Raw genomic sequence first — 14,930 nt, forward strand, 5'->3', positions numbered from 1 at the left:
GGCTGTACTGTAGGCCAGTTCTCTGTTCCACACCATGTAGGCCTGTCCACAGGTCTATCTCGAGATATGGAAGCTTGCTTTCCTCAAGGTAACCTCTGTGTGTGTGTGTGTGTGTGTGTGTGTGTGTGTGTGTGTGTGTGTGTGTGTGTGTGTGTATGTGTGTGTGACACAGAGAAACAGAGAGACCAAGAGACTAGGTGGAAATCATAATCTTCATGTAATCAAAAAGTGACATGCCACCACTGTCATAGTATTATATTCACTAAGTCCTCCCCTAACACTCAAGGGAAACAGGAGAACATGGAGTTATAAAGAGCAGAAGGAAAGGGACAAGCTTACAGACTGACTCCCATCCGCGATGAGTCATATGAGCTTCATGTGATAAATGGGAAATTGATAGATTTAAATTTATCCAAATCTATACCTCTCAGACAGGTAGCAAAAATGAACATAAATATAGGTTTTACTGGTTCCAGAAGTCCATGGTTTCTTCAGAACTTCAAGCTATGGTGTGTGCATCTATATATAATTAGCTATAATCATGTTAATCATATAATAGTCATAATATGATATAATCATAATATACAATATATAATATTATGTAATTCTATACAATTATATAATATATATTATTTTGTATATGTTAGCCATACATAAAATTATATAGATAAGCTATTAAACTATTTTGATATAGTTATAAAGGTGACTCAAGAAGAAAATATCTTTGTGGAGCTTTTATCCATCTGGTCAATTAATCTCCCCATGTGTTGGCTAGGCTTTATTTATATTTACTAAAACCCATTCTATGCCAAAGAACATTAGGACAATCTCAGGTAATAAAATGAAATCCCTGTCTTAGCAGAACTCAAAATACAATTGGGGTAATAAAGCGATGAGTAGACCACAATGATTCAAATGATTATTAGAACCAGAACTGTGGAACCCAGAAAAGGGAGAGTATCACATACCAATTTGATATTTGAGATTGGGAGATGGGTCTCAAAAGATGAGCTAGAACCAAGGCAGAAAGGTGAGAGTGACAAATATACTGGATAGAAAGATGAGAATGCTGGAACGTAGATTCTCAGGATAGACTAGTAGCTTACAAAATGTGGGTTATTTTCACCTACTGTATATCTATGCAATCTTGGGGTAGCTTCAATCTTCAGTTTCTCATCAAAACATGAGGACCCAGTTCACCTATAAAATGGAGCATAAGAACAAAGGACTTCGTGGTACATTGTGAAGGTTATTGTAAAAATAAATTGGAATGTCAATAAAATACAAGAACAGAGGATCCTAGAGACAGTGGCTGACATATACTAAGTATTCAAGAATTTTAGCTATTAGGACCTGAAAGAATATGGTGTTTTGGCATGGTTTGGAAGACACATTACTATCTAAAAATCATCTTTCACTGTGGAATTTTAAGTGTCAGATGACTTGTAAAGGATATCAGACTGAGCAGTTGTAGGCCTCTCTTTGACTCTGTCCAAATGTCAGGATTGCCAAATATAAGCTTTTAAAATACATAACATACTGACACTGAAAACAAAAATAAGGCCATTAGAAAGGAAGCAAAAACTATTGCGACACTGCTAAGAGGAAGCTAGGGCTACACACCCAATGGCCTAATGCAGGCGGATTGCAAGCTAATAGTGTTAGAGTCCAAAGAAAGGAAGAGGGGGAGCTGGGAAGGTGGCTCAGTGGTAGAGTGCTTGCCTTGCATGCATGAGGCCCTGGGTTCAATTCCTCAGCACCACATAAGCAAAAAGAAAAAAAAGCCGGAAGTGGCACTGTGGCTCAAGTGGTAGAGTGCTAGCCTTGAGCTGAAGAGCTGAGGGACAGTTCCCAGACCCAGAGCTCAGGCCCCACAACTGGACCCCCCCCCAAAAAGGAAGAGGGACAGTGAACATAGTGAAAGGACTTAACACATACCTTATGAAATAGGAAAAATTGATGAGGAAGGGTGAGGATCAGAGGGAGGATGGGGTAGAATAATGACAAGAGTGGTAGCAATCGAGATGCATTGTACTCATAAGCAGACATATTGAATGGTAACCCCTTTGCACAACTATTTAATACTAATCAATATGTAATTTAAGAGTCAGAAAAAGAGGGAGACAGAAAAGAAAAAGAGAGAGAGAAAGGGAGAAAGACAGAGAGGAACTTCTGAAGTAGCCACCTCTGGTCTAGAGCCCTAGCTGTCCACAGAATACCATACCCAGCTATGGCTGGTATGGGTTAAGGTATGAGAGTTTTTCAGGTACTGACTACTTCAAATGGACTTGAATAGAAGATAGGCTTTCTCTTCTTTCCTTCCATCCTCTCCTTTCCTGACTGAGGTATGATGGCAGTAATGGTGGTAATGGAAGGCTCTAGTCCTGGTCAGAGGTCATGATGAAGTGGCCCCAAAAGCTGGCCTACAAGCCATCTCTGTATTTTCACATTGCAATGCTTTGCAATGGGCTCCTATGTCATCCCTCTGAGGCACGGGGTCTCATGAGGCCAGAGCACTGACTCTTTTTACCCCTGGGTAAAGACACCTACATAAAGAAGGCAAATAGCTTGTGACCTCTCTGCATGAGAATTCACTGAATGTGACAGCTTGTTAACTTTTCTCAGTTGACAGCCAGAGCATGAATGAAGAGGATAGAGAAATGTAACACTATTCATGGCAAAAGCCTTTGGGGAAGTTGTTGAGGAGGGAGGAACTATAGTAATGGGTGGAGAGAGCATAGTCAATGGTTGGAGTGTTCTCAGTAAAGTTTTCACTGTGGTGTGTCAGCCAAAGAATGCATAACTCCTGACAGTACTATGGTAGGAGATACACTGGTGTTAATGAAAGCTTAAGAACCCAAGTTGCTGCCAATGGTAATCAATGGAGGAAAATAAAGATTGTATAAAGATGGTGGTCTCCAGAGAAGAGGTAGAGCTAGCCTATGAGGAGGCCATGTTCAATATGGCTACACCAAACAAAATGGCTACTGGGTTAATTCACACAATTAATTGCCATGCAGGCAGAAATACCACAGGTTCTGGCATTGTGGAACACTCTTAGAGCATCACAAAACAGTAATGAAATTAAATTTCTTTGTCATTTATAATCTGCAAGATGGTGGCTACCAGCAATGCCAATGTACTATTTGGACTCCTTCAAACAATATCACCTTGAAACTTCTAGGGAGTTACTGACTTGTCTGCCAAGCAAACAGGAAGCCTGTTTTTGTTTGGAGATCAAAGTTTCCAGGTGTAGAGAGGGTCACCACGTATGGATGGAGGAAAGGGGAATCAAAATACCTAAGATCCTGGAAAAGCGTGGAATGATTGCTAGTCTAACTCATGATGCCACTGCTGCTGCTACTGAGTTAATTTCAATGCTTCCTCTAAGCCTAGCTTGTCAATTAGAATAAGAGAGTTTGTAGAGTCTTTGCACACGATCATAATGAATCTCAAGAGCTGATTGTAAGAAATTCCCAAAGAAGGCTGCCTGCATAGGGGTTCCAGATGCCCTTTCTAGGTGATTTGAACCAGGTCAGCAAAAATTTCCTGTATGTATACTCCAAGGCCAGGGTAACATTTTGAACTTTAGAATGAGGTTGGGGGTAAAAGTAGGACCCATGTTCATCTCTTGTGTAGATGAAGAACAGAAAAACTGATTCTTCTTTTGAAAGCAAGATGAGGCTATTCCAGTTTGAGAGATTTAGCTTTATGCTGGGTTGATTCATTTCTGTGCAGCTGGTAAGAGTCATAAAATTATATATACAAAAAATAAATTGCAACATGAAAAAAAATGTAGAAGCAAATGGATTTGGGCCAATACATCTAATTAATACATCTAAATTGTTAAAAGAGATTTTGTGATGTAATGTTAAATTCTTTTTTAGACTTTTCAGAGAAACTAGCTCTAGTCTGGACAAGAATTAAGCAGCTTGTCCAATGACTAGGAAATCAATGACCTGCACACCATCATCTCACTTGGTAACTGTTACTGTACCTCTCTCTAAACCCAGGCAAGGATGAGGAGAGGCAGAAGCAGATGTTAAATCCCATGTTGAAAATTCCAGATGACTAAATAAAGAGAAATTTCTTTTGGTTAAATAAATATAAAGGACTTCAGAGGGGAAAAATAGTTTATTTAGTCCATGAGTATGTACAGTGATAACAGCAGAGTTGGGATTCACGTGTAACTTTTGAGTTGGGCGACGCTCAGTCTGTTGCTGCAGAAATTCGATCTTCTCTTTTGAGAGAGGAATAACACTGCTTGTAACCTTTTTAGAAACTCTCTATTCCTCCTTAGTTCGTCCAAAAAATGACAGGTTGTATCTCAACAATTACATCTTATGATTCTGTCTGTTTTGGGGGCGCAAGAAAATTACTACAGGTGTGAACTTATGAAGAGTTGCTGGCTATGAGCTCCTCTGTCTTTTTATCATCTCATATAAATTTATTATCTCTAACACTGATTATTACTATTATCATTATTATTATCATTATTAGTGATACTGGGGTTTGAAATCCATGTTTTTTTTTTTTTAACCGTTCAAGGCTCTCTTTGGTGCTCCTGTCAGTCAACAGAAGCATGGAGAACATGGCTGGATACGTACATTGCCCTTTTGGAGCAGTAATCAAACCAGTCAATCCTGTGTTCTCGCGATACACCCTTGGGCTGTGGAAGCTCGCAGCAGGCTGTTAGTCAGCTTTAAGGTGGCTGAGTTGCCGCTGAGCAGGACCGGATGGGGCGGGACCGGATGGGGCGGGACCGTCCAGGCCAGTGCATCCCTGATAGGGCCAGCCAGGAGGAGGCTTTGTTGCTATAGGCCAAAACCAGGCCCTGCAGTGGGTAAACAGGTCGCTGTGTTGTCCTCCATGTCAGGCAATGCTCCTCTACCTGGACTACGAGGCCTCGCTCACCACAGTCCTGCTCACCATCACTGCAGAGCCGATTGGTGTGGCGCAGCGCCGGCTGCGAGTGTCCGCCATCGCAAAGTGAGTATTTTCAGTTCAAAAGCCAACTTTGCGTACGTCATGCCGAGGAACACTGAAACATGGCTGCCTTTGTAAAGCAGCACAGAAAAGCCACTGTGTTTGTATGGCCCTGAAACAAACTGCATTGTGCAGTTTCCATTCGGAGGGAGCAAACAAACAGCGAACCTTCGTTCCAGCTCCGTGACCTGGTCCCTCCGTCACATTGCTTTGTGCCAGTCCTGGGTTTGAACTCGTGGCCTGCGTGCTGTCGCTGAGCTTTTGGGTTCAGGGTTGGCTCTTTATTGAATGAGCCACAGTTCCACGTCTGACTTTCTTTGTTTTGTGGTGGTTAATTGGAGACAAGAGTTTCATGGTCATTCCTGCCCAGACACCTGTGAATCATGATCCTCCTAAGTAGTTCAGAGGATAGGTATGAGTCACCAGCACTGGGATCCGGTCACATTTCTAATCACACTGTAATTCGTAGTTTCTAGTGTAGCGAAACCTTACATTCAAGATGCATTCTGATTCTAATATAATCTGACTTAGTTGTTTAAAAAGCAAAGGATACAGTGACCTTTTCACAATTTAGAAATGCTTACTTAATAATACTTTATGGTTGCTGAGAACATCTATTTTTCCTGCTCTGACCAAAGAGCAATGAATGTTACTTAATTCTTTGGATCTGCTCTCAGTCATCTTGCCCTCAGCAAATGCTCTGTTCAAAACAATAGATTTATTTGTCTGGGTACAACAAATTGATTCTAATTTCGAGGTTTAGGGAGCTTACCCTAAGGAATATTTTCCAACATTTTCTCCTAATATCAATTTACTGAATTTACCACTCATGCAATGATGTGTGTTTCTGAATATGAATCATTTTTATTGGTAAGATTTCATAGTAAGTTTGATCACTGGACAGGCCATTCAATCTATCATACTATTCAAAATTTAAATGTAACGTAAGTTGACCATAAAACCCTAAGTAGAATTTAGTGGTTTAGTACTGTCTTCTGATGAAAATATAGTCAGCCATGGGGTAATTCCTATCCTTTTGCCAAGAATTTCAGCCTAAATTGAATTTCTCTGGTAATCAAATAGATTATCTCCTCCATTCCTTCCTTTAAGTTTGTAACCAAGGAGATGGGCACCCTTGTTATACTGTGTTACTAATGAAATGACCATGGATATGTTTTTGGTAAAAGGTACAAGTCAACAGAAGCTCATGAACAAAGAGATGAAGGATGGTAGAGTAGTGTACGAAAGGCTACTACAGACACAATTCTCTGGACAAATGTATAGCCTATACTTATTAAAAATACTTAAATACTAGTACTTAAAATATCCTTGTCATTCTTTGCAAAGCAAATGGGGAACAATCACCTCCTTTTTAAACATGTAAGCCACTCAAAGTCCACTACTTTTCATGATGGTCCAAGGAAGAAAGAATAATTTTTTTTTTTTTTTTTTGGGTCCGGTCATGGGGCCTGAACTCTGGGCCTGGGCACTGTCCCTCAGCTCTTCAGCTCAAGGCTAACGCTCTACCACTTGAGCCACAGCACCACTTCCGGCTTTTTTCCTTTTTGCTTATGTGGTGCTGAGGAATCGAACCCAGGGCCTCAGGCATGCAAGGCAAGCGCTTCTACCACTGAACCAACTTCCCAGCCTGAAAGAATAATTTTTTTTAAAACTAGAGTACTACTCAAATTTTAAGTGTCACTGTAAAGCATTCAGTAATCTTTTCCCTCCATCTCCTCAGTGAGATAGAGAAAGAAAAAAACATCAGAATGAGAATCCTCCTGTTTGCCAAAGGAAATGAGAAGTAGAAGGAGTGAGGCAGGGTAGTGTAATTGAACTCGCCTTGGGTTTAGGTTCTTTAGAGGCTGTACCAAGATGTAGACAGGCTTGTGGAGGCTGCTGGAGTACAAAAAGAGAAAAAAGCAAACCAGAGAAGATGCAGTCCTTTTCCATTCATCTAGCTCTCTACTGTAGTGTTGAATGGCCCATGTATGATGGCAATGACAACATAAGGCCTCAGAACTCACTGTAAGGGTGACTCAAGTGGTCGGCTCCATTGTTGCTTCTAGATGATGCATTTTTCTATATTTCTTAATTCTTTCAGTGCTGGGGAGCACTGAAGTTGAATGAATATTACATAATGCAGGAGTTTTAATGCCTTAATCTAGCATTGCTCTGTCAGAAATCTACTACTACTACTAAATTTGTGCTCATTCTTTTTAGTGAGTGACATACTAAATTCATCAATAGAGTCATCAGAAAATGAAGTTGCAAGAACCAATCTGCCCCTTAATCTTCTCAAAGAAGATACTCTGAGTCTGGGAAGCAACATCATGGCTTCTCTTGTAGAATTAAGTTGTAAAGTAACTGATTGAATATAATTGAAGATAAATGTAGAATGGCAAGAAGGATAGGAGGGTGTGGGAGTCCATTGTGTGGGGTAGATAATTTTTAAGATTATAAGAGAAAAAGAAGTGTCTTTCTCCTCATTAGGTTCATAACAAAAGACAAAATAAGAGAAATATGTACAAATTCATTTAATAGAAAGTCTGATTTTCATGCTAATGGGGTTTGAATTCAAGGCCTTATTCTTGCTAATCAGGTGCTCTACCACTTAAAGCCATGCTTCCAGCCCTTGATAGAAGTTTTTAATGTGACAATGGAGCCTTGAGGACTGAAGACCTAAGAGCAAGGAGATCTTGTTTATTTTTGTGGTAAATCAGATAAAGAACAGAGCTGAGTTATAGAGAAATAACAATGGTAGTTTAAAAGGATGTGATCTAACAGGAAACAGGGAACCTAGCAAGGCCTGTTTGTTCTAATTCTTTGTCTGTGTCCTTGTGTCCTCTGGGTTCAGAGAGGGTACCACAAGAATGAAAGCCTTATGGTTGTTTCAGTGAAGAGTGATTAAGAGAAAGCTGAGAGTAAACTGATTCTTCTATTTTCTTAGTGTCCAGAAACCATATTGGGGCTACCATGTCCTGAGCTCCATGTTTAAGTACCTGGCTAGGGTGCTCATCTAGAGCTGAGTGTGAGATTACCTAAATGAGACAGCCAACAAAAACCATATGAAGTCATTATGTATCCAGAGTATTAAAAAGGAACACAAGGCCTGGTCTGTGATACTCTAGCCCCACAACTTTTGTGGTTTTCCATGTCATCCTTGAGCTGGGACCATGCTGATCTTGTCAGTATAGTTTAAGTTTTAGTGTATGTGCTCAGGTGAGCATAGCCTTACTTTTTTCAAATGAAAAATAATTAAGGCCCAAGAATTTAATGTTCACAGTAACATAGGTTTGTAAAACAAGCACAGGACCTTAACTTTCTTCATGCCTGAGTCTTTGTCCAGGGCCAAGTGGAAAATTCACTTCCAGGCGTCTTCACAGACTCAAGTAGGTAGAAAGTAATCACAAAACAGTAATGCTCAATGATGATAAAAAGCAATTATCTTTTTAACCCAGTTGTAAAATAAATAAAATTTTGAAAAACAGTTGAGCCACTTCTTCCAGAAACAAACTTCATGTTTAGATTTTAAATGCAATAAACCTTATACAAGACAGAGAAGTCTGGCAGCTCCCTCTCTATCAAAGAAGTAAATGCTGTCAGCAAAATAAATAATAACTAAAGACAGAAAGCAATGAATTGCTAAGCAACAAAGATTGTTTACATGCAAATATTGGTAGTAATAACAAAAAGAAATAGGGTGCAAGAATAACACAGGAAATACAATCTAAAACAACATTCTCTATAAGAAAATACTTGGGGTTTGCTTTGTGATTTTTCACAAGACAACATCTATTTATGTTGCTGCTATTTGAAATAATCTGCTCCAGAGTTAACCTGACATTTAGAAAACTGCCATCTGTGTAGGAAGGAAGTTTCTTGTGACAAAGATGAAGACCACAAGGTGTTTGTGTGTTAGCTCCTCTCGTCCAAGGATCTTAACAGCTTTCTGATCAGTTTTTGATACTTTCTTTTTAACCCTTAATATCTTAGGGACATTAGAGCATAAGTGTTTCTACGAAGATCTATTCTTTTTAAACTATATTGTTTAATTCTTTTTAACATGATTAATATAAAATGGTAGAGCTCTAACTTTGAGCAAATATTCTTTTTATCCCCTGTAAATATAAGCACGCACGCGCGCGCACACACACACACACACACACACACACACACACTCACACTCTATAGAGATAGCATAATGAAGCCCACCAAATGCTATAAAAGGGATAAAGATGGAGGAAGGTAAAAGTAATGCAATACAAGGAGTAAACTTTTCAATGTACACTATACATACCCACAGAATTTTCACAGTGAAACTCCTTTATGCTATTAATGTATAATAATGAAAAAGTCAGAACAAGAAGTTAATAGGTTTTTACAGAAGTGGATTCACTACTTTGATAATGAACTTTACATTTAAGGCAGCTACAAAAAGAGGTTCAGGTAAAATCAACTCTGAAGTTAAAGTAATTTTAAGTTAATATCAAATCTAAATACTAAGTAATATTAAGGAGACATCTTCAACTTTATTTCAGCCATTGGCTGGAACTTGGGTTGTTATTTACAGAAGCATTTCTGTCACCAAGAAGTTTGTAGGTAAAGTTTCTGTAAATGAGTCTATTCCATTTCTGTCTACTCACTCATTTAATGCTGATGTAATTCCTATGTAATTTCATCTATTAATAATTTCTAGCTTCCTTTATGACTAAGCTTGTTTTAACCTACAACTAATAATAGGAAGGTAACGAATCCCAAGACTTTTAGATGAGAAATTAAGCATCATTTTAAGCCTGATTAGGGCTTTAGGTGTTTTACCCCAGCACTCATGCATATGGAAGACTTAATAGAAATGAATTCAGTTCTTTATGATAACATCTGTCAGACTTTGAAACCCTGTAGAACTTTACAAGATTCTCTTAAGCAAGGACAAAATGACCTGGAAGAAACAGTTCATAAGCTCCAAGATAAAAGCTTCCACCTAACCTTTACGTTTGTTTCTTTGTTTTAAATTGTTGGTGGTAAGGGAGAAAGTTAAAAAAGTATAAGAAAGGGGAAAGATATTGCAATATAAGACCATATTAGTTCTATCCAATAAGGAAGGAAATTAATTTTTAGGGCTAATTATATTGTCTCCAGACTCCCAGTTATTGACTGGGGAAAGATTGCACATGAGGTGGGCAGCAGACAAAGATTGTTGACGTGACTTACGGAGCAGCAACATAATGTGTGTGCTTTGAAAAATAGACTTGATTTTTAAATATTGGCTCTCTTACTTTCTAGTTATATGAACTTGGGTAATTTGTCTAATAGAATGACGTTTAGGTTTTTTGAGTAATTTGCTTAAAATAAACATTAGCTTCTTTGTTTGATTCTACAGAATTCATCCATGAAACACAATATGACTCCTATGATATTGGCCATTAGGCTTAATAATCTCTTTGTGCTATACCCAGCACACAAGTCATGAGATTATACTACCTGTCCTCACAGGGAATCAGTGTGGCATGGGAGTAAGGATGTGACAATGGAATAAAGTAGGTAGAATTTCAAGGCCATGCTGTTGTGCTGACCTACTGTTTATCTTGGGCTCACTTGACTTCTTTTAAATTGGGATTCACACCCATCATGCAGGATATCCATATAGCTTAAATCAAATTGCATAGTATGACACATACTAGGTGTTCAACAGAAGTGGCTTATTCCATCATTATTTAATCATTCCCATGGAGTTGACAGAGGAGAAATTTCAGAATTAGGGGAGTGTCTTAGGCTGTGTCTTAGCTTCATCTAGTCATCTTCCTGGATCATGACAGAATTTTCAAGTACACTGTGACTTAGGCTTTATGTAGTCATCTTCCTGGATCATGACAGAATTTTCAAGTACACTAGGAATAGACAACCTGCATCAGTGGAGAGGTGGAGGGAAATGTAAGACTGTAGAACATTTTACCAGTAGGTAGTAAATGTAAGTATACCTTGCTTCTCAAAATACCTTTGAGCCATGAGACCCCAGGGAAAGCAAGCTAACATCCCACTTGAACAACTGTGGCAGACAAATGGCAAGCAACAGAGATGTGTTTGTCTTCCAAGGAATACTTATAAAATAATTGGCAGGGGGGGTGTCTTCTAGGGTTACTCTGAATGTATAAACTGTTTATTTTTGCAGGACTGATTGGGCAGGCATGGAGAAGGGCTAATGCACTTGAATTCAATGTTTATTCCTTCTAAGAGGCTAAACCCAGAGTTCATGGCTGTGCAGGCATTCTCTTTTTGAAATAGATGTTATTCTCAAATCCACTGCCAATGACATAAAGCCATATCATCTCACCCCATTTCCTCCCTTCTAAACCTAGTGGGTTCAGAAGTAGAAAGAAAGCATCCTTCAAGCCCTGCCTGGGAAGAATTTAGGGCAGTGTACATCTCAAAAGAGTCTCATGAATCCACTCCTACTAATCAGTTGGGGGAGGGAGTGACTATTTTCAGTCAACTTTAAAGTTAATTAAACTTATCCCTGAATCAAGACTTACTGGGGGAGATTTTTTTCTTTTAAAATTTATCAAAACTAATTGTAGCAACCAAAACACTTTAGCACATTTGTTCATTTCTGAAGCAGAAAAGTCCATTAATGTTAACAATAATAATTAACACCAAGTATGCACTAGACATCATGTAGAAGTGCTTCATTGTAATTAATATATTGATTCTCCTTCCTTCCTCTCTCCCTCTCTCCCTCCCTCTCTCTTTCTTTCTCTCTTTCTTTTCTTTCTCTCTTTCTCTTTCTCTTATTCTCTTTCTCTCCTTCCTTCCTTCCTTCCTTCCTTCCTTCCTTCCTTCCTTCCTTCCTTTCTTCCTTCCTTCCTTCCTTCCTTCCTTCCTTCCTTCTTTTCTTTCTTTCTTTCTGGTGGGCCTGGAACTTTGGACTTAGGTGCTCTCCCTGAGCTTCTTTTGTTCAAGGCTGGTGCTTTACCACTTGAGCAACAGCTCCACATCTGGCTTTTTCTGAGTAGTTGGAGATGAGTTTTATGGACCTCCTTGCCTGGGTTAGCTTTGAACTGTGACTCTCAGATCTCAGTCTCCTGAGTAGCTAATAGTACAGGCATAAGCCACTGGCACCTAGCACTTTACTGATTCTTAAAGCATGTATTTTATGTAATTAAATATTAGTTAAATATTATCATCACTATTGACAGATAATAGTCAACAGAGAAGTACAGAAAGCATTTTATAATATAGAAAGCATAATTGAAAAGTGAGGCTTATAAGTGATGAAGTTGCAATTTAGAACTCAAGCAAATTTGAGTCAGAAACTTCCTTTTTAACTGTTGTAGGATGTTACCTTTCTATATTGGCTATAGAACTTTATTAGATAGAAGAACAGTGCACACACAATAGAAATACTGCCAGCCCACGAACCCTTACATTCTTCCCTGTGAGGGGGCTCCCTGTCTAGATTTTTTTCCTTCCCTTGGGTGAGCTCAGACCTCGGAAGAGCTGCTCCTTAGATCTTCTATTTCTGTGTTCTCCAGAGTTAAGAGTTCTCTTTACCCCGAATTCACAATCCCCCATGAATCCAATTTCCTGTTAATGGATTATTTCTTCATAAGAGGTTTTTGCAGTTCAGTTCACTCCCTATCAACATGCTTCCTGTCTGCTGGACGGGGACAGGTACTTTGTGTGACTCCATTGCTCTCCCCTCTGTGTCTTCCACTTTAGCTTCTTGATTTTTTTCTGTTTCTCAAATCTTGCATCCATGCTCCTACCTCAGGGCCTTTGCATTTGCTACTCTATTTGCTGCTCTTCCTTAGACATGCATTAGGGCTTTCTCTTTTACATTACGAGAGTCAGGGAATACCTTTTCCCTGTCCTTAAGCTATCATGTTGTTAACTTGGACTTGGTGGTATTTCCTTTGGACTATCACCCTCCTTTTATTTATTTTTCTCCAGGTGACTTGTAATCCCTTTGTATTCTACATGTGCCAAATATTTGTGTTTACTACATTCTTTACTTCCCTCCATTCATTGTAGCTTTAGGAGGAATATTTGACTCTCTTATTCACTGTCACAGCCTCAGATCTGAAAAGAGCAGCTGACATACAGTACGCACTAAAGATTTAAAAAATGTCTTTCACATTAAAAAAATCCACTGGTACACACAAAACATAATTCTTTGATCCTGCTAACAAAGAATAATTTCTCCCAAATCTGTAAGGTTATCATGGAGAAGTACATTTTATTATCCATTAGGAAATAACTTCAATAATATTTCAGTAAATACAGCAAGGATTTTCATGTTATATTTTAACCAAATCTCTTAATATAAATCTTTAAATATCATTTAAAAGTGCTAATCAGTAAATACCACTGAAAACTACATGCTGTATTTTATTTAAAATAGTACTATAAGTATTACAGGACACTGATATTGAAATATCACATTTGAAAGGGATTTTCCATAACTGGTTATGGTAGCACATGCTTATAATCCCAGCTACTTAGGAGGAAGAGGAAGGAGGATCAGTAAGCATGAGATCTTAAATGAAAAACCAAAAGCAAAAAATGGCTGAAAACATGGCTCAGTTGATAAAGCATTGCAGAGCAATCAAGGCACTGAATTGCATTCAGTCCCCATGAACTTTACTTCCCAAAAGACATTTTCCTGTGAAAATTCAAAAAAGATTTTATTAGTTTATTTTACTTCTTTTTCAGGAGTATGCATTATAAAATGCTACTCTCTATTTTAATCAAAGCATATAATATGGGTTTCAGATTTTATTATCAAGAATGTTACTTTTTACAGCATAAGTTCCCAGGGGTATGTTATTTGTAGGTAGAGCTAAATCTGAATCACCTGTCATGAAGTACTACAGACTCCATTCTGTCCCTTATTACCTCACCTTATAGCACATATGCTACATGTGAGCTTTCTGACTTCTCAGCCTTCCTCAACTAGCATTAAAAGTCATGCTGAAATGCAGATCTTTCTATAGTTCTGTTCTGGAATGAACTCCAAAGATCCATGTGTTAGAGGATTGGTCCCCAGTCAGTTACAATAGTGGGCAGTTAGAGGAAACTTTAAGAGGTGGGACTTAATGGGAACTAGTATTGCAATATCAGAGATGTGCCTTCTAAGGGGAAGGAAGGACTCTAGCCTTGCCTCTTCTCTTTGCTTCCCAGCCATGAGGTCGAAGGTTTTGGCATGTGCTTCCACCATGAAGTGTTGCCTCGTCCTAGGCCCAAAAGTTACAAAGACAGTTGATCTAGATTGAAACCTCCAAAACTGTCAACTAATTGTAATGTGTGTGTGTGTGTGTGTGTGTGTGTGTATATAAGTTCATGTTATAAGTTATTAGCTCAGGTATGTGATAGAGTTACAAAAAAGCTGACTAACGGTTTTGATGCCCTTAGCTGTTCCAAGAATAACTTGTAAAACCCACCCCTTTCTCACAAATGATGGCCATTAGACATGATTCAGATCTCTGTGTATACACAGACTAAAATAATTTTCAGAAAATAGAGAGAAGTAAATATTTATATCCTGAGACATTGTGTAAAAGTAATTGGTACTTTAGTAAGAATGAATGTATTTACTAGAACTGTAAAACGATTTTAGATTGTGGAGAAATGATTTCTGTTGTTTATGACCTAGAAATACAGTAAAGCTTCTTGGAGGAGAGAATAGAACATTCCACAGTTTAAACATCAAAACATCTCAAGTCCTACATAGAATCATTTTTCTATCCAGAATAAAGAGCATCTTCAAAATGCCCACAGAGCTCTTTTCTCATTAATATACAGATCAATGTTAAAAACCAAAATGTGAGGGCTGGGAAGGTGGCTCAGTGGTAGAGCACTTGCCTTGCATGCCTGAGGCCCTGGGTTCGATTCCCCAGCACCACATAAGCAAAAAGAAAAAAAGCTGGAAGTGGCACTGTGGCTCA

The 14,930-nt window shown here is 38.6% G+C and overlaps 1 pseudogene; it reads right to left on the reverse strand.

Moving 5' to 3' along the window:
• Nucleotides 1–8,121: 8,121 nt before the first annotated feature.
• LOC122104235 lies at nt 8,122–8,216 on the reverse strand (annotated as a pseudogene).
• Nucleotides 8,217–14,930: the final 6,714 nt, after the last annotated feature.

This window comes from Dipodomys spectabilis, unplaced genomic scaffold (assembly GCF_019054845.1).
Source record: "Dipodomys spectabilis isolate Male_0828 unplaced genomic scaffold, ASM1905484v1 ptg000023l, whole genome shotgun sequence".
In the NCBI taxonomy this organism is placed as follows: Eukaryota; Metazoa; Chordata; class Mammalia; order Rodentia; family Heteromyidae; genus Dipodomys; species Dipodomys spectabilis.